Raw genomic sequence first — 20,733 nt, forward strand, 5'->3', positions numbered from 1 at the left:
AGTTAGCAAATAGATCACAAATAGATAGCTAATAGACAGCTAATAGATAGCAAATAGATAGCCAGCTAATTGAACTCTAGCATATAAAAAACAAACTTATTAAGAATGGCAGTGTTAATTCTCCGACAAACAAAAACTGTGAACAAGTAAAAATATATCCAAATACAGTGGAACCTCGGTTCTCGACCATAATCCGTTCCAGAACCCTGTTCGAAAAGCGATTAATTCGAACACTGAAATCATTTTTCCCATTACAAATAATGTAAATCGTTGTAATCCGTTCCGACACCCTGAATGTTTACCTTTTATACATTATTTTATGCATGAAATTGCACATTAAAATGCTGGCCAACACATAAAAAGCAATGTATATCTTAGAAAATGGCAAAGACACAAATAACAAACATAAATGTAACCCAGGCTAATCGTACGTTCGCGTTATCGTAATCTTCTGGACGAAAGATTACGCGAACATGAACGTGTAAAAAAAGGATAAAGAAAAGCATTATGAATAGGATTTCACAGCCTCCTTATTATTTAGTATCGTACTGATCGTAGATTTCACCATGCTGTATTCCCTAGCCAGATCAGACACTCGCACACTGTCACGTGCGAGTTGACAGCTGGGGCGGGGCCGCCGCTCCCGACCTTCGTCAGCTGCTGTCAATCCCCTAATCACGTACTCTGGGACATTTAAACTAGTCGCTGGCACTTCACCAGAGTTGGAGGATACGACGCCGCGCACCTCGCCCGTATTTTGGACTCTCTCAGTACGAGTTGTTGCTTCGCCCGAGGTGTTTTGTGGCCGCGATCGCGTAAGTCTATTGCTTGTCGGAATCGCGTGCTTTTGCACCCACATGTGCTTTTTTACGAGTTTGTCAGGCAGGAGAAGAATTCCCCCCGCCCACCTACTCGCTGTGCTCCTTTTTGTGGTTTTGTTCGTCACGTTCATTCGTCCGTGGTATTATCGGACCCACACCTTTTGTTATAATAAATTCTCTGCCAGCACCTACGTCTATGCCGCCTGGTTGGGGATCCTACACCTTCATTAACGTTCCGACGAGTCAGCTGTTCCTGTCACGCTGGGAACGTGACACACACCTCCTTCATATTTTGCTATAACAGTAAAGTCTCGTTATATCGATATCGGATATATCGATAGTCCCGGTTATATCGATACTATTTCTATACACGCACAGAGAAAATTACATGCAAACAGGGTCGGATATATCGATAGTCCCGGTTATATCGATATTTTTTCGGACTCCCTTGAATATCGATATAACGAGACTTTACTGTATTTCTTTCTTAAATGCAATAGTTGTACGCACTACTTTTCTTTTTTCACTTGTAGCAGCTTTGCTGCTTGCACTGACTTTCTTTGGAGGCATGATTAGGGGCTAAAACACTTCGTACAGCTATATTAAACGCGAGAGCAAAACGCAGCACGTCCGCACGCGACAACAGTTGGTCACGAAGAGAGCGATCTACACCCGTACGCCGCTCAGCATCCCACCCTCGCGTACGTACTCACACGTCGTACCGGCGTTTGAACTCCGATTTTTGTTCGAACAACGAAGCAAGAATTTCTCTAATTTTTTGTTCGGACTCCGATTTGTTCGAACTCCGAGTCGTTCGAAAACTGAGGTTCCACTGTACTTCAGTCCTTTAGCGACTCCTCGTAGAAAGAAGAACGAAGCATCATTCAGATCCTTTTCTCTGCTTGTAGCCTCGTAGCTTAGCATTGAAAGTTATGTAGGTTTTATCGTTGGGAGTTATTTTGAGTATTTTTCATGCTGTTTTTTGTATTGTTTTTTATTATGACTGTTTTAAATTTTGGGGAGCACTTTGTGGATTTACCTGTGAAAAGTGCTATATAAATAAAGCTTACTTACTTACTTATCAGGTTAGCATAATTGAGTCGAGATGCTGCAAGTTAGCAGAACAAAAGCAGGCATTGCTATATTTCGCTTTTGCTAACTTAGTCAGTCGATGAATTTTGATTGCACATGGTCGTATTTAGAACTTGCTATCGAGCTTTCTACGCTCAAATTGAGATATGTTAGCATTTCAAACTGTTTCTTTTTGAAATTTCAATTAGCACCATGTGCGTGAGTGCCCAAACATAAAAAAAAAAACACTTCACTTGATGAAACATTTCACAAATACAGGTAACATCCGACTTACGACCGCCCGTACTTACGACCATGACCTCCAGACCCTGTTTTTTAAATTTTAATGCTACGCCTGGCAGCCTGACGCGCTAGCAGGCCGATAACATGTATGACAATTTTGGCCAGCCAGCATCTCACTCTCGCACAGCAATCAACCGTATGATTGCACCAGAGGGAGGAGTTTGCATGTCATTTAGCCTCCGAGTTTCTATTCAACATTTTCAATGGATTTCGACTTACAACTATTTTGACTTACGACCGTTTGGTCGGAACGGAACTCGGTCATAAGTCGGATGTTACCTATATGCAGGTAACATCCGACTTTGACTAGCTCGACTTACGACCGCTCATACTTACGAACACAACCTCCAGACCCTATTTTCAAAATTTTAATTCTACGCCTGGCACCGCAACGCGCTAGTAGGCCGGTAACGTGTATGACAATTTTGGCCAGCCAGCTATCATCTCACTCTCGCACAGCAATCGACCGTGTGATGGCGCCAGAGGGGGGAGTTTGCTTGTCATTTAGCCTCCGAGTCTCTATTCAAAATTTTCAATGGATTTCGACTTACAACCATTTTGACTTACGACTGTTTGGTCGGAACGGAACTCGGTCGTAAGTTGGATGTTACCTGTACTTTTTGTGCCTTTTGTCTTTCTGCTGTGAAATGTCAATTTCTCCAGTGCGAGGCTAATGCAAACCAATCCAATGACATTTTAGTTTTACTCACCCACCGAACGACGAGCAGGTTGGCCGATGTGCGTCCAGCCTTTATGATGTCACGCAGCAGGAGGTCCCGACCGTCACGGAGGTCTGGGTAGGGGGTGGGAGGGCCTTTTGACGCAGGTGACAAGCCGCTTTATTGGAAAAAACAACAGGCGTCACGTCAGTTATGCAGTGCGCGTGCGCGACTTTGGTGACCCCTGGGCCAGGATCGATGAGAAAAGTGACAGATGGAAAAGCTGAGAGCGAATTTCTTCCGTTTGGAGACGTTGAGTGACAGCCATAGAAAAAAAAGAAGAAGACCACCCATCGTTGTGATATCAGAGTTTCGGTTTCAGTCATCTGAGCCTGAAAAAAAATGAATAATTAAAAAATAAAAAGGTTATTTCATCCAGACACAAAACCGACAACATACAGTAAATAGAAAATTAGTCCGTTTTGATTTAGATCAAGAGTATTTACACCCCCGCCCCCATAAACAATTACAGTAAAGTCTCGTTATATCGATATTTAAGGGAGTCCGAAAAAATATCGATATAACTGGGACTATCGATATATCCGACCCTGTTTGCATGTAATTTTCTCCGTGCGTGCATAGAAATAGTATCGATATAACCGGGACTATCGATATATCCGATATCGATATAACGAGACTTTACTGTAAAAAAAAAATCAACATTTGTTTTATTTTTCTCCTAATTTTTTTTTGAATGGCTGTAAAACAATAACTCACCTTGAAAAGTAGGAGCATATTTGTCTTTGATGATCCGTAATGTAGTCTTGTAAAATGATTATTTTGTTTCTGAAAAAAAATATTGCATGTGTCATAATTTAACAATTATTGATGAGTGACAACAATTTTGAAATCCCCCGCATAATGTTTTGACAACTCGATTGTGTTTTTGAGGATGATACTAGTGCAGCGTGTTCTACCGGAAACAAATTCCGTGTGTGTTCTACATACTTGGCAATAAAGATGATTCTGATTCTGATTAAAAATGAAAAAGGCTGTCAGAAAGTCATCAGAAACCAAGAAAATTCGCCAAGTCGGAGGAATGAGAGAAGACTTGCTTTGTCAACGTCTTTATGATATCACCATGTTCGTCTGCCGTGACGTCACCGCTGTTTTACGACCTGTCGCAACATTCTGTAGCAGTATGACATCTGCTGGTCAGGCAGCATCACCACCCGGGACAGGAAAAGACTGGAGCGCCTTGTCAAGAGGGCCAGTTCTGTCTTGGGCTACTCGCTGGACTCTCTGGAGGAGGTTGGCAACAGACGGACGCTAGCTAAACTAAAAGCTAGGATGAACAGCCCCTCCCACCCCATTGTGTTACACCCGCGCTGCAAGACGGAGAGGTACCGCCGCTCGTGCCTACCGCCTGCTGTCAGGCTTCGCAATTCTTCATAATCACATGTGAAAATAAATAAAGAAATAAAAAATTGACACTTGTACTGTAAATATGGGTTGATGCAATACAGCTACATATGCTTTTCTTGATACTTGCACTATGTACAGTTTTGATGAAACAGTTTTGCACATACATTTACAGTATATAGTTGACATTTCTATTTTACTATGCTTAGAATATCTTGTTTTTCTATCCTTTCACCCTCCACCCCATCCCCTTTCAAATCGCTGCTGTGGACTGAAAATTTCCCCATTGTGGGACGAATAAAACTTTTCTGATTCTGATTCTGATATGCTACAACACGTTTTCCCTCATTCTTCCGACGCACCATAAATGTGGCACCGTTTTGGCGTAGGGTTCGCCTTCAGGTGGCGCTGCCTCAATTGTACAACTTTTGAAGAAAGTTTGAAGACAGACGAAACACGAATACTTTATTACAAATGCAAACTGCAAACTTCAGGTTCTCAACCTTCTCACAAAAAGTACAATAGGTCATTTTTCGTTTCTGGTGCCTTATTGGTGTCATGATCTGGTTGGCGACAAACGGAGGGCGCTGTCGGCCCCGCCTGCACCTGCACAGGTGCTGGTCGTCCCGATCAGATTGGCGACCAACGGGTAGCGACGTCAGCCCTGCCTGCAGCCTCGCAGGTGTTGGTCGTTTAATCATTGACACTTAAAAGGACACCCGGCACGACCATCCGGGCCGGTTCATTGTTTGTTTGCTGCTTGGTTGCGGCATGCATTGTGTACGTGTTTGTTTAACCTTGGCGGACTTTTACTTTTGGTCTTCTTTTGCTACTTTGTATTTTTTCCATTCAGATGATTTTGATGTTTTACATTTTGTTCCTGCTGACTTTATTTTAATACAATTTGTCAAACAACCTCCTGCTCCCTCCTGCCTGCTTTTTGGGATCCGCACCCGCCATCACCACCTTGCAAACCGTGACAATTGGAATTTACGGAAATTCAACAGTTGTAGTGTGAATATGCCATACATATCAGCATTTAAAATTTATGCTGGGGAGCCTTTTACTCAGTATCTTCATCTTTATTAAGTTCATAGAGTTCCTTTTCACTCACTGAATTAAATCCTAGTTTACCCATAACTTCCTCACATTTAACAGCGAAAAAAACTGAAATTCTCCTTGTTTCTCCCTCCCATCAGGTGAAAAGCCTAGGTGTCATTCTTACAGCACACTATCTTTCCACTCCCATATAAATAACTTAACCCGGTCTGCGTACTTCCACCTACGCAATACCAATCGTCTTCGCCCGTCTCTCACTCCTCACACCACCACCGCTATCCTCGTTCATAGTCTTGTCACCTCCCGGCAATTCATTCTCCTTGGTGTCCCTCAGAAACTTTTCCACAAACTTCACCTCGAACAGAATTCTTCAGCTTGGATCATCACCAGAACCTCATCCTTTCACCACATCACCCCCGTCCTCCAAGAGCTCCACTGGCTCCCGGTCAAATATAAAACCAACTTTTCAATTCTTCTTTATACATTTAAAGCTATCCATAATCTTGCCCCCCCCCCCACACCCATCTGACCTTCTTCAAATTTCTATTCCCTCTCGTTGCCTCAGATCCTCTTCCTCCCTCCACCTCTGTGTAGCCCCCCCTGCCCGTCTAAGCACGACGGTGGACAGAGCCTTCAGCTGCTCTGCCCCCAAACTCTGGAACTCACTTTTTTTTCCACAAGAAAAGCACAGATAAAACATTCCAATGTTCTTAAAATCTTTATTTTTAACACAAAATAAATGAATTAAATGAATAAACGGAAAAATGAATAAAACATAAATTAACCAGTCTGTTCTGATGGTCATTTTGTGTTTGGGAGCCTTTTACTGAGCGAGTTGCTTGTTCTGTAGCCACAAAGGGACATAAGTCTTCTTGTACCGGTCACAAGCCTGGATAAATACAGAAGGTTGTGTCAGGAAGGGCATCCGACGTAAAAGCTTGGCCAAAACAAACATGCGGATCAAACCTCTACAGATGGAGGACACTGATTTGCTGTGGTGACCGCTTGAAGGGAAAAGCCGATGTCTGTGTAAGCTGACCTGGCAGCGCTTCTTTTCACAAAGCCGAGCCACATTTGGCTTGAGGGAGGAGGCAGAGGAGACTCTGAGTAGGGCTTGGAGATGCTCATCAGTAAGTCTGGACCTGTACTTGGACTTATTGAAGTTCAAGGTGGAGAAGAGCTTCTCACATAAGTATGTGCTCCCAAAAAGACACATGGTCCGCTTGAACATTCGGGAAAGTTCAGGGAAGCTGGGGGTTAACTCTCTCAAAAATTGCCCAAGCTTGTCTGCTTGTCCATTTGAGCGCAGAGTGGCACTGTAGGTCACAGAGCTCCATTTGGAACACAGGAGGGGCATCTTGCACATCAAAAGAGAATGGGTGGGCAAAAATTTGAAATGTGGCTTTTTGCGTCTTGAAGTCTCCAAATCTGTGATTAAATTCCCTCTGTAGCTCCAAAATGGTGCTTTGTTCCATGGTTTGTTCAGCTCCACGCACAAGTTTCATTCATATCAATCATGCGGGCCGCACTAACATTAATCTTTCATGCCAAGGCGGGCCGCAAAATATTCTTCCGGGCCGCAGTTGGCCCGCGGGTTTGAGACCCCTGGTCTACCGAAACATCTGTGTGGAGTATGGACTGGAAACCCCAAGGTCAAAATGGGAAACACCTCCCAAGGTAGTAGAGAATGACCGAGCAAAGATCCTGTGGGACTTCCAGATACCGACTGACAAGATGGTAATGGCCAACCAACCAGATATCGTGGTCTTAGATAAAGGGCAAAGGAAAGCCGTTGTCGTGGATGTAGCGGTCCCGAGTGATGCAAACATCAGAAAGAAGGAACATGAGAAAATCAAGAAATACCAAGGGCTCAGAGAGGACCTGGAGAGAGCCTGGAAGGTAAAGGTGACCTGTGGTGGTCGGAGCACTCGGGGCAGTGACCCCCAAACTCGACGAGTGGTTGCAACAGATCCCGGGAACAACATCGGATATCTCGGTCCAGAAAAGCGCAGTGCTGGGAACAGCACGGATACTGCGCAGAACCCTCAAGCTTCCTGGCCTCTGGTAGAGGACCCGAGCTGAAATGGGGGACAGACACCACCCGTGGTGGGTGAGACGAGGATATATATATATATATATATATATATATATATATATATATATATATATATATATATATATATATATATATATATATATATATATATATTGTGATATCATGAGAGGCTTGCTCTCAGCGGGACGGGACAAGAAGTGCAATGGACGACAGGTTTGGATGCAAAGAAAAAGGTTTTAATCAAGGGTTCCAGGGGGAATTCACAAGCAACAAAAGGTTTGAATAGTGTCTCTTCCAATACCTATCAAAATAAAGTCTCTTCTGATGCTTAAATCCAAATAAAGTCTCTTCTGAGGTACAACTGAAGACGGAGTTCTTTACAAGAGTCTCTAGGCCTCACCCCTCTTGACGTCCTCGTCATGTAGCCTAGCCACCTTAGCTAGGTTCAAATCCAGTGTCCAGTCGTGTGGTCCCAACTGGCAATGAGTTCCACGCAGCAGTCAACTTCTCCACAGAGCACAGCAATCGAGCTTGTCTTCCCCCAAGCTCTACACTCAGAGGCTCTCTGCCTTAAGAGCCTTGCTTGCCAATCAAGCCCTAATCAGCTGCAGGTGTGCATCTTAGGGGGATGTATTTGCCCTCCAGGACACAGCCTCTCGTAACATCACAATATATATATATATATATATATATATATATATATATATATGAAAAAATATTGCATGCGTTATGATTGTAAAATTATTAACATAAGTGACAAATTTACTTTTGACATTTTTCCCCAAAATGTTTTGATGACTCGCTAGTGTTAAAAAATAAAAAGTTTATCACAAAATAGTAAACAGAAATAGTTTCTATTTCATGCAGAAAATAAAGTCCAAATCAAGAAAACATTGGCATAAACGCATAAATCTGTCATGTCAACTCATTGATGGATAGACCCCGCCCCCAAACTCCCTGAAAAGTGCTAATGATCCCGCCCGCGCCTGGCTGACAGTTCAAAGGTGAAAGGTCAACATCTCAGACAGAGACGAATGGCAGCTTATGACACGGGCGCTACAAACGTTAGCCAAAATGGCCGTGTGCTTCCATTCCAAACAGAGGTTCTTTGTACTGATGGTTAATTCTTTAATGTGATTTCACTTGCATGCTGAATCACCAACGACACCACCACCACCACCACTGTAGAACTACAAACAAGTATAAAAATATAGCTATTATTTACACAAACATTTGGACTTTACATCAATGAAATAAAACGCATGCAATAAAATCGCACAAATCCCTTTGCCCGCTTTCTGTCTGAAATGTTTGTCTTTGTCTTTTCCTTGCTAAACAGTAAAATGAAACTTAAATAACGAAGCGCGGAAAGCAAAACGTGACAACGCAACGTCAAGAAAATAAAGCAGAGCCATCTGCTGGTCAACTACGGGATAGCAGTTATAAACAATGCGTCAGCTGCATTTACAGGCAGGAGTTGAGCGTCCATCTCATCGCTTTTCAGAAAAATACGTCATGTCAGAAGAAGAGTGAAGACTGAATGTTTTTTTTTTTGTCTGAAGACGTCGGGTAGAGGATTCGCCTGCTAGAAGATGTCCGTGGGTTTAACACGTTTGAACTGGGAAGAAGGAGCAGTGTCTCAGCCCGCCATTAATTCCACCTCAGCTGAAGTTTGGGAGAAACGCTGGATAAAATGACGACGGACGGCGAGGGGCCGTAAAAGTACATTTTTGGAGCACGGCGAGATGGCGAGCCATTTATTGACGAGCCGTCAGCTGGCGGCATCCGGCGCAAAGTGCGCCTGATGTTTGGTGACATCTCCACATGAAGAAGCGTGCACGCGGACGCCTTAACCTTTTCTCCTGATGCCTTGAATCAAAATGTAAATGCGTCCCCGCTCGCATCGACCGCCGCCACCGAATTACCCAGGGTTCACCTCTCCCGCTAACGGCCCGCGCGACGTTAATGACTTTTAAGTTGTCACTAAATGATAAAATGGTGGTTGTCGACGGGGGTGCGATGAAACGAAACAAATGCGAAAAACAACATGGCGTCAACGCCGCCGCGACCATTATGCTAGTGACCATGTTCGCCGGCGCTGATGAACGTCAAGAAAACGCATTTGTGTTTTTGGAAATCGAGACGCCATCTTGCAATAGATCAATGAAATTGGAAGCTCACCCGGGCGCTAGCTAGCCCAGTCGCTAGTTAGCCCGGTCACTAGCTAGCTCGATAAATGAGGATGCAGTTTTCACACGCTAGCTTTGCTTTGGCGGGCCAAATAAAATGATGTGGTGACCCAGATTTGGGCTCTAGGCGTGCTCTTGGATACCTGTGATGTCAGGGATTAGCCAGCTAGCTGAATAGAAACAGCGCTAGCTCACCTGGTCGCTAGCTCCCCTGTCGCTAGCTCGCCCTGTTGCTGGCTCGCCCTGTCGCTAGCCTGCCCGGTCGCTAGTTAGCCCAATCGCTAGCTAGCCTGGTCGCTAGCTAGCTCGATATCTGAGCATAGAATTTCACATGCTAGATTAGCTGTGGCGGGCCGAATAAAATGATGTGGTGGCCCAGATTTGGCACCTGTGATGTTACGGATTAGCCAGCTAGTTGAATAGAAAAGAGCTAGCTAGCTCGGCCGTGAGCTCGCCCGGTCGCTAACTTGCCAGGTCGCTAGTAAGCTCAGTCGCAAGCTAGCCAGGATGCTAGCTAGCTCAATAGATGCGCATGGAATTTCATCAGTTTGATTTGCTTTGGCGGGCCGAATAAAATTATGTGGTGGCCCAGATTTGGCCCACGGACCTTGATTTTAACACCAGTGATGTAAGGGATTAGCCAGCTAGCTGAATAGAAAAAGAGCTAGTTAGCTTGGTCGCTAGCTTGGTCGCCAGCTCGGTCGCCAGCTTGCCCGGTCACTAGCTAGCTTGCTCGGTCGCTAGCTAGCTCAATAGATGAGCATGAAATTTCACATGCTAGATTTGCTTTGATTCCCCCTCACCCAATTACTTTTTTTTTTAAAGCAACAACAAAAAAATAATAATTGAAAATATGTTTTCAAAAATGAACCAACTGCACGACGATTGAAACCCAACAAGGTCCCAAAGTCATTCAAGAGGCCACGGTGTCAGCTGACGCTATGTTTTTTTTTTTTTTTAAGGGAGCGGATGTCAGACTTGATGAAAGCACCATCAGCCTCGACGGCGAACAAGCGCCGGGGCGGCGCTATTGGCACGTGTCAGGGCGCCTCCATGGATTTCTCCATGCAAATGAGCACACTCGATCGTCGCGCCGACAGCGCCGCTGATCTATGAGCCGTCGCTCGCCGAGGCCAAGGAGACCCACCAGAGGACGGGTGAAGGCCCCATTTGAGGCCTGCAGGCTTCACGTATACAGGCCCCAAATGGGGGGGTGTGGCCTATAACCGTGCAAGACGACTTTGGGCCAGAGTGCCACCGTCCACACTAACGTGGCCCATTTGAGGACTTAAAGTCCAGGGTTCAAAAGGTCAAAGCGGCCATCTTTCAACTCACTCGGGCCGTCAACGGACAGCGACGGGCAACCATGAGCGATGAAGCGAGAAGTTTGTTTTTTTTCATATGCTAGAGTTCATTTCGCTGGCTATCTATTGGCAATTTATTAGCTTTCTATTTTCTATCTATTAGCTTGCTATTAGCCATCTATTTGCTATCTACTAGCTAACTGGCTAGCTATCTGGCTGGCTTATTTTAGTTATATAGCTAGTTGTCTAGCTGTCAAGCTGGCTATCTATTGGCTATCTATTAGCTATCTATTTGCTATCTATTAGCTTGCTATTAGCCATCTATTTGCTATCTACTAGCTAACTGGCTAGCTATCTGGCTGGCTTACTTTTAGTTATATAGCTAGTTGTCTAGCTGTCAAGCTGGCTATCTATTAGCTATCTATTTGCTATCTATTAGCTTGCTATTAGCCATCTATTTGCTATCTACTAGCTAACTGGCTAGCTATCTGGCTGGCTTACTTTTAGTTATATAGCTAGTTGTCTAGCTGTCAAGCTGGCTATCTATTGGCTATCTATTAGCTATCTATTTGCTACCTATTAGCTTGCTATTAGCCATCTATTTGCTATCTACTAGCTAACTGGCCGACTGGCTAGCTATCTGGCTGGCTTACTTTTAGTTATATAGCTAGTTGTCTAGCTGTCAAGCTGGCTATCTATTAGCTATCTATTTGCTATCTATTAGCTTGCTATTAGCCATCTATTTGCTATCTACTAGCTAACTGGCTAGCTATCTGGCTGGCTTACTTTTAGTTATATAGCTAGTTGTCTAGCTGTCAAGCTGGCTATCTATTGGCTATCTATTAGCTATCTATTTGCTATCTATTAGCTTGCTATTAGCCATCTATTTGCTATCTACTAGCTAACTGGCCGACTGGCTAGCTATCTGGCTGGCTTACTTTTAGTTATATAGCTAGTTGTCTAGCTGTCAAGCTGGCTATCTATTAGCTATCTATTTGCTACCTATTAGCTTGCTATTAGCCATCTATTTGCTATCTACTAGCTAACTGGCTAGCTATCTGGCTGGCTTACTTTTAGTTATATAGCTAGTTGTCTAGCTGTCAAGCTGGCTATCTATTGGCTATCTATTAGCTATCTATTTGCTATCTATTAGCTTGCTATTAGCCATCTATTTGCTATCTACTAGCTAACTGGCTAGCTATCTGGCTGGCTTACTTTTAGTTATATAGCTAGTTGTCTAGCTGTCAAGCTGGCTATCTATTGGCTATCTATTAGCTATCTATTTGCTATCTATTAGCTTGCTATTAGCCATCTATTTGCTATCTACTAGCTAACTGGCTAGCTATCTGGCTGGCTTACTTTTAGTTATATAGCTAGTTGTCTAGCTGTCAAGCTGGCCATCTATTGGCTATCTATTAACTATCTATTTGCTATCTATTAGCTAACTGGCTGGCTAGCTAGCTAGCTATCTGACTGGCTATCTTTTAGCAGTGTCTGAAACTCATGACAAAAAGTTAGGGGACACCAGGGCAGACAACTCTGAAAAGTTGCCTGCCCGATTTTTCACAACTTGAAACACAAAAAAAACTATTGTTGCAAAGTATTAATAATATCATAACAACACTTTAAAATTAAGTAATTGATGTACTTACCACAGGTTGCACAGTGCAATATATTTGCGTTGCGTCATCTGCTGCAAGCCACGTTAACTTCTCTTTCCACGATGCTCTCAATGTACGTTTACGTTTTGGAGCATCATAAATGTTATTCGCTTCTTTTGAGTCTCTCTTCTGGGGATGAGGCACGAAGCACGAAGTTATTCGATGCAGGCTTCTGATTGGCTGCCGAGTATGTCAATTGCCAAACGAAGCGAAATTCTGAAATTTCAAAACGAATGAATATTTCGAAATCGGAATAAAGCAAACGTTTGATTTGAGAAAAATAAAATTTGGAGGGAAAAAGTTGTCGGCCACCCGGGCAGAGACTTTCTGGAAGTTGTATGCCCGGCGTAAAGTTCACACCTCGGGCATCCGGGCAGACGTTATTTCAAACGCTGCTTTTTGTTATATAGCTAGTTGTCTAGCTGGCTATCTAATGGCTATCTATTATCTTTCTATTAGCTATCTATTTGCTATCTATTAGCTAACTGGCTATCTATTGGCAATTTATTAGCTTTCTATTTGCTATCTAGTAGCTTGCTATTGGCCATCTATTTGCTATCTACTAGCTAACTGGCCGGTTACGATAATCTATTAGTTATATAGCTAGTTGTCTAGCTGGCTATCTAATGGCTATCTATTATCTTTCTATTAGCTATCTATTTGCTATCTATTAGCTAACTGGCTATCTATTGGCAATTTATTAGCTTTCTATTTGCTATCTATTAGCTTGCTATTAGCCATCTATTTGCTATCTACTAGCTAACTGGCCGGTTATGATAATCTATTAGTTATATAGCTAGTTGTCTAGCTGGCTATCTAATGGCTATCTATTATCTTTCTATTAGCTATCTATTTGCTATCTATTAGCTAACTGGCTATCTATTGGCAATGTATTAGCTTTCTATTTGCTATCTATTGGCTTGCTATTAGCCATCTATTTGCTATCTACTAGCTAACTGGCCGGTTACGATAATCTATTAGTTATATAGCTAGTTGTCTAGCTGGCTATCTAATGGCTATCTATTATCTTTCTATTAGCTATCTATTTGCTATCTATTAGCTAACTGGCTATCTATTGGCAATTTATTAGCTTTCTATTTGCTATCTTTTAGCTTGCTATTAGCCATCTATTTGCTATCTACTAGCTAACTGGCCGGTTACGATAATCTATTAGTTAGATAGCCAGTTGTCTAGCTGGCTATCTAATGGCTATCTATTATCTTTCTATTAGCTATCTATTTGCTATCTATTAGCTAACTGGCTATCTATTGGCAATTTATTAGCTTTCTATTTGCTATCTATTAGCTTGCTATTAGCCATCTATTTGCTATCTACTAGCTAACTGGCCGGTTACGATAATCTATTAGTTAGATAGCTAGTTGTCTAGCTGGCTATCTAATGGCTATCTATTATCTTTCTATTAGCTATCTATTTGCTATCTATTAGCTAACTGGCTATCTATTGGCAATGTATTAGCTTTCTATTTGCTATCTATTAGCTTGCTATTAGCCATCTATTTGCTATCTACTAGCTAACTGGCCGGTTACGATAATCTATTAGTTAGATAGCCAGTTGTCTAGCTGGCTATCTAATGGCTATCTATTATCTTTCTATTAGCTATCTATTTGCTATCTATTAGCTAACTGGCTATCTATTGGCAATTTATTAGCTTTCTATTTGCTATCTATTAGCTTGCTATTAGCCATCTATTTGCTATCTACTAGCTAACTGGCCGGTTACGATAATCTATTAGTTAGATAGCTAGTTGTCTAGCTGGCTATCTATCTATTGGCTATCTATTCACTTTCTATTAGCTATCTATTTGCTATCTATTAGCTAACTGCTAGCTAGCTAACTGACTGGCTATCTTGTAGTTATATAGCTAGTTGTCTACATGGCTATCTATTAGCTTTCTATTAGCTATCTATTTGCTATATATTAGCTAACTGGCCGGCTAGCTAGCTATCTGGCTGGCTATTTTTTAGTTATATAGCTAGTTGTCTAGCTGGCTATCTATTGGCTAGCTAGCTTTCTATCTATTTACTTTGGGGTTGAGTGAACGCTGGCGCGTGTGGCTGCCGCTGCTCACCCAGAGAAAAACTTCTCCCGTGACTGAAAAGTGACCTTGAGAGTTTTGAAAGGCGCTTAGAAATAAAATGTATTATTATTATTATTATTATGAAGCGTCCAAGCGAAAAATTGGCGAGCTTTTCTGTTGTGATCATTGCGAGCGAGCGTTCATCCGTCAACGAGGTTTCGCCACGCTAGCGATTTACACAAAGTGATCGTCGACGTCACGAAATGGCTGCCAAAGCCACGCGGGAGCCTGTCGCGTCGGGGGAGGGTGAGGGTGAGGGTGAGGGTGGGGGGGGGGCGACCCTGACACCGGTGTCACTTGGCCCTCGCCCGCCCGTCAAACGGAAAAGGTTGCGACCACTCTGCATAATCGTTACCGCGGCGACAGGAAGTCGTTGCGGAGACAATCAATGTTGTTTTAAGAGATTACAAAAAAAAAAAACAACGAGGTTGAATGACAGCCTCGCTGACGATGACGGACGGTCATTTTTGCCGCATCAGCATTAACGGCAAATCTTTGGTTGTGACTTTTTATTTGGGGATTGGATTGGATGAGCCTTTTGTCACGCCATGGAGAAAATGACATTTCGCAGCAGCAAAGTGATGAAACGAAGAAGAAGAAAAACAGAACTAATTCAAGCAGTCTTTCTAACGACAGTCGCACATTGGATTGGATGAGCTTTTTTTATAGTCACGCCGTGGAAAAATTGCCATTTCGCAGCAGCAAAGTGATGAAACGAAGAAGAAAGGAAAAGAAGAAGTAGAAAAAAACAATTAATTAAGCCAGTCTTTCTAACGACAGTCGCACATTGGATTGGATGAGCTTTTTTTTTTGTCACGCGGTGGCGAAATTGACATTTTGCAGAAGCAAAGTGACGAAAGAAAGAGGAAAGGAAGAAGTAGAAAAACAATTAAAGGACAACCGACATCACTTTTTTGTTTCCTAGCTGACATCTGAACGTTTTATAGCCTCTAAAATACCCAAAACACGCAGTATATTTTTATTCACATGCAAAACACCAATAAAAATGTGTCCAAAATCTGCAAAAAAATGAGCTACGAATTGGGCATTTTCAGAAAGTCCCGCCCCCAGTTCGTGACGTGACAAAAAGCAGGCAGGAGGGAGCAGGAGGTTGTTTGACAAATTGTATTAAAATGAAGTCAGCAGGAACAAAATGTAAAACATCAAAATCATCTGAATGGAAAAAATACAAAGTAGCAAAAGAAGACCAAAAGTAAAAGTCCGCCAAGGTTAAACAAACACATACACAATGCATGCCGCAACCAAGCAGCAAACAAACAATGAACCGGCCCGGATGGTCCTGCCGGGTGTCCTTTTAAGTGTCAGTGATTAAAACGACCAGCACCTGCGAGGCTGCAGGCAGGGCTGACGTCGCTACCCGCTGGTCGCCAATCTGATCGGGACGACCAGCACCTGTGCAGGTGTAGGCGGGGCCGACAGCGCCCCCCCGTTGGTCGCCAACCAGATCATGACAAACAATGCCTTCAAATTCAGAGAATATGCTTTCTTGTTACACATCCAGTTATGAATATGATTCAAATAGTTCTGAAGAGGAAAGCATACATGTTTGCAATCGATTAAAGAATTCATATGTAATACGTGTCATTTTAAGGCAATAGGGGGGGGGGATGTCGCACCCAACGAAACAGGCAAAAGATGGCGACAAAGCTCCGAGTGTAATAATAATACATGGGCTCAATGGGCTCAAAATGTTTGTCACAACACACAAGGATTCACCATCGCGTTATTTATGTGTTCTCCTTCTAGTTTCGCCATCAACATGGATCAACACGAAGTTTTCAGACCAAACAAAGTACCGCAAAATGCATTGAGGTGATTCAAGGTATGTCCTTTCTCAGTCAGGGGCGTTCCTTCAGTGACGTGACGTGAGGACTCGTCACCAACTCAAAAACAAGACATACAAAATACAGGAGCTGCTGTAAAGACAGCTACTCTCGCGGCACCATTTTGAAATTAAAACAACAAAATCACAAATAATGTGATAAGACACAAATAGTCATTCAATTTTTAGCACTTTCTGCACTGTATTTGGTAGATGAAATAGAAGAGGATCAAAGCGTCCTTTTCACCAGTGCATCAGGGACGTCATGCTGAAAAATGTTCACGTCTGCTACAAGCTAAACGTTGAAAGCAAAACATGACGCTGTAGCATTCAATGATGAAAGAGCAAAGGCAACAAAGGGTATGGAAGGAAGAAGAAAGGAAAAGAAGAAGTAGAAAAAGAAAATACAGGAGCTGCTGTGAAGTCAGCCAGTCTTGCGGAAGCCATTTTGAAATCAAAAGAACAACAAAAAAACATAATAACAAATCATGTGACACAGACAGTCATTCTATTTTAAGCACCATCTTTGTTGTATGAAGCAGTTGTAGATGAAAGAGAAGAGGATCAAAGCGTTTCGCCAGTGGACTTGACTTTGACACATGTGATGTAAGGGATTAGCCAGCTAGCTGAATAGAAAGAGAGCTAGCTGGCTCACTCGCTAGCTAGGTTGTTATATGAGCACGGCGCTTGACATGCTTGATTTGCTATGGCAGCCCGAATAAAATGAAGTGGCGGGCCACATTTGGCCCCTGGGCCTCGACTTGGACACCGGTGGCGAAGGACGATGACACAGGTAGTAAAAATCTCCCAAAGCGTAAAAGTAATTCCTCACATGGGGAGGAAAGAGAGCATCTGTTTCAGGAGGAGGATAAGTCGGGAAAAGGGATGATTGTTATTGGGCGCTTATCTCCCCGCCTCCCCCAACATCCCCCTCCCACTTTTCACTGAAATTTGCTCCAGACGACAGCGGTCACTTGTTTGGGTGCCACGTTTCCTGTCCCCCTTTCACACACACTTGTTGTGATGGTGGGATCGAGCAGATCCTTTCAACCAAAAACGGAGAAACCTGGAAGTCAAAGTCCAGTGATGCCTCAGCTCACGAACCTAATTGCTTCCCAGAAAGTGTGTGTAAGGCGAAAAGTTCGTCTGACAAACGTGTATTTCCCATAGGAAACCATTAAAATGAGAATAATCAGTTCCCAGGTCCCCATAAAACGTCATTTCTACTAAATAAGCCTTAAAACGAGAAAAAAATATACCTTATTTTATGTATAATAAATGTGCTATTGTATTGTAAAGAAAGAAATAAACTGTACTGTATAATAAAGTCGTTTTATTGACCTTTGTGATGGCCGTTGAACCTTGGAATAGTCGAAGCGCTTGTTCACAACGCAAAAGCATTCGATGGCTTCTGGTTCCAAGTCAAAATCAAGACGAACACTCCAGAACCTCAAGGGCACCCAAAGACCAGTGTGGCGGGGAAAAAACAAATAACAAAGAGTCCCGAGGGCTCTCAAAGATCCGAGAACCAAAGAAACACCAAAAAGAGACTTTTTTTTTACACAAGTAGACCGGAAGGTGGCACCTCAGAACGGAACTTTGGAACCCGTGCAAGGCTGAAGGGCAAAAAACAGCTTGACCTTGCAGGCCCATCAACAACTGGCGCACAGAACCTCAAGTCACAAAACAAAATAAAAGAAAAGACAAAGACAAATAAGATTTAAATCAAAAAATAAATAATAAACAACTAATAAAAAATAGTCTACAAATAATAAACAACTGGTTAAGAAATAAAACAAATAAAAAATAATACAAATAAGAATAAAACTCAATAAATGAATAAACCAATAACAAACAATAAATGAATAAACAAACAATAAACCAATTAATGATTAAACAAATAATAAAAAAACTACTAAATAATAGAAAAATAAACTAATAATAAACTAATAAACAAACAACACACGAAAAAATGAATAAACAAATAATAAATGAAAAAATACTATAATGAACTATAAAATAATATATAATATATACAGTATATATAATATAATAAGAATATATAAATATAAAATATAACATAACAAAAAAATAAATAAGCAATAAAAGAATTAACTAATGATGAACAAATAAACAAATAAACAAACGAATAAACAAACAAACAAACAAACAAACTAATAAATGATTAAACAAATAATAATAAACAAAAAAATTAACTAATCATAAACTAATAAACAATACACAAATAAATTAATAGATACAAAATAAATGAACAAATAATCTAAACTATAAAATATATAAATATGTAATACGAATAAGAATATATAATATAATAAGAATATATAAATATAAAATATAATACATAATAAACAAATACATAAACAATAAAATAATTAACAAATAATAAAGAGATAAACACATGAATAAACAAATACTAAATGAATAAACAAACTAATAAATGATTAAACGAATACTAATAAACAGACAAAAAATAATAAACTAATAATAAACTAACGAACAAACAATACACAAATATATGAATACATACATAATAAATGAATAAATAAACAATAAAATATATAAATATTTAATAATAATAATAATAATATATAAATATAAAATATAACACATAAACATAAATAAACAATAAAAGAATTAACAAATAATAAACAAATAAATAAATGAATAAACAAACAAACAAACTAATAAATGATTAAAAAATAATAATAAAATAAAAAAAATAACTAATTATAAATTAACGAACAAAAAATACACAAATAAATGAATAAATAAATAATAAATGAACATATAATATACATTCTAAAATATATAAAGTATATAAATATTTAATAAGAAGAAGAATATATAAATATAAAATATAATAACACAAAATAAACAAATAAATAAACAATCAAATAACAAACAAATAATAAACAGATAAACGAATGAATGAATGAATGAATGACAAAGTGGGGATACAATTTCAACACAGAGCCCGCAGAGAAACTTGAAGCCGCCATTATGAGAACCACAAAAAAAAAGGAGTTCGGGGGACCAGGACGGACGGCGAAGCGGTCTTTGAGGCAGAAAAAGTTGAAAAGCCAATTAAAGCTTTGATGTGGCAACGCTGTCTCACTCGTGCATGACAAACTGCTCCAATTTCATCGCCATGCTCTTCTCACATTTTTCTAACCCCCCCCCCCACACCGTTTTTTTTTTCTTTTTTAGTCTCTGTCAGATGTGGATCGAGTGGGGAAGGGCCAGACTGTACAACGCGCGCGCGTGTGTGTGTGCGTGTGTGCGCGCGTGTGCGTGTGCGTGCAGCGAAGTGGTTAGGGGGGTTGGGTTCCACCCCCTCAGTGACAGAGCAGAAATAATTAAAGTTTTTTCTGTTGTTTCTTATCAGCTGCTGTAGGCTGTTGATCATTGAGGGGGTGGGGGGGGGTCTCGAGTTGTGCTACATCAGCTGATATGATAAACAAAGCCAACAAGGTCACAACAACACCATCATCATCGTCATCATCGTCATCTTCATCATGTTGGGCATTATCTGGCGCCGCCCCGCTTACTCAACAGAGACATGAAAACGGCGGCAAAACGACACGATAGCGGCGGACTTACCAGATGTTAGCGGCGGGAGGGAGGAGGCAGCAACGTGGTCCTAGTTTTGGTTTCTGGGAAAATAAAAAAATCACAGAACAAAAATACAGGTAATATCCGAGTTAAATCGAAAATCATTCAAAATGGCTGACGTGAGGATCACGTGATCATAACAAATGACGACATTGGCTTGCATTTCCTATACGACAGGATAGTATATGATGTCAATCTTTTGTTTTTAAGCAACGTTTTCAATGGAATACTATTATATCCCAAAATGTTGACAGTTTATTCATAAATCTTGTAACTTTTAGTGTCATTTTAATCATTTTCTATATCGTATTATCGATCTTTATTACTGTGTCGGCACACACGCTTTCTGCTAACGCAAATACGCACGGCTTCCCACGCATGCGAGCTTCCCAAAAATCGCTCTCCCTGCTAACGGAGAAGCCAGAAGAGGTCACCTGTCTCACCGACCGTGATCTCGACGCGGCGTTTGCGTCGCAACGATCCCACCCGCTCGGTCTCGGTGGACACCCCTCCCACCCTCCGTTTGTCACATTCGGATTGACAGCTAGGGGGCGAGGCCACGCCTCCATGCTTCCAACACTTCCTTCTTCAGGACAGAGGGTACGAAAACGGAA

At 41.5% G+C, this 20,733-nt stretch overlaps 1 long non-coding RNA gene across 2 annotated transcripts; it reads right to left on the reverse strand.

The window, feature by feature from the left end:
- Positions 1–35: 35 nt before the first annotated feature.
- On the reverse strand, positions 36–20,619 carry LOC148899726 (uncharacterized). Of its 2 annotated transcripts, none has more exons than XR_016114793.1 (4): positions 20,554–20,619; positions 20,108–20,160; positions 3,632–3,700; positions 36–3,246 (listed from the first exon to the last, which is right to left on the reverse strand). It is a non-coding gene; the product is annotated as an uncharacterized LOC148899726 (long non-coding RNA). The 2 variants fall into 2 exon arrangements; XR_016114795.1 differs by having other exon boundaries at positions 20,567–20,607.
- Between the last annotated feature and the right edge of the window lie 114 nt (positions 20,620–20,733).

Source organism: Hippocampus bargibanti, linkage group LG04 (genome assembly GCF_051943395.1).
Source record: "Hippocampus bargibanti isolate YZ-2025 linkage group LG04, ASM5194339v1, whole genome shotgun sequence".
Taxonomy (NCBI): domain Eukaryota; kingdom Metazoa; phylum Chordata; class Actinopteri; order Syngnathiformes; family Syngnathidae; genus Hippocampus; species Hippocampus bargibanti.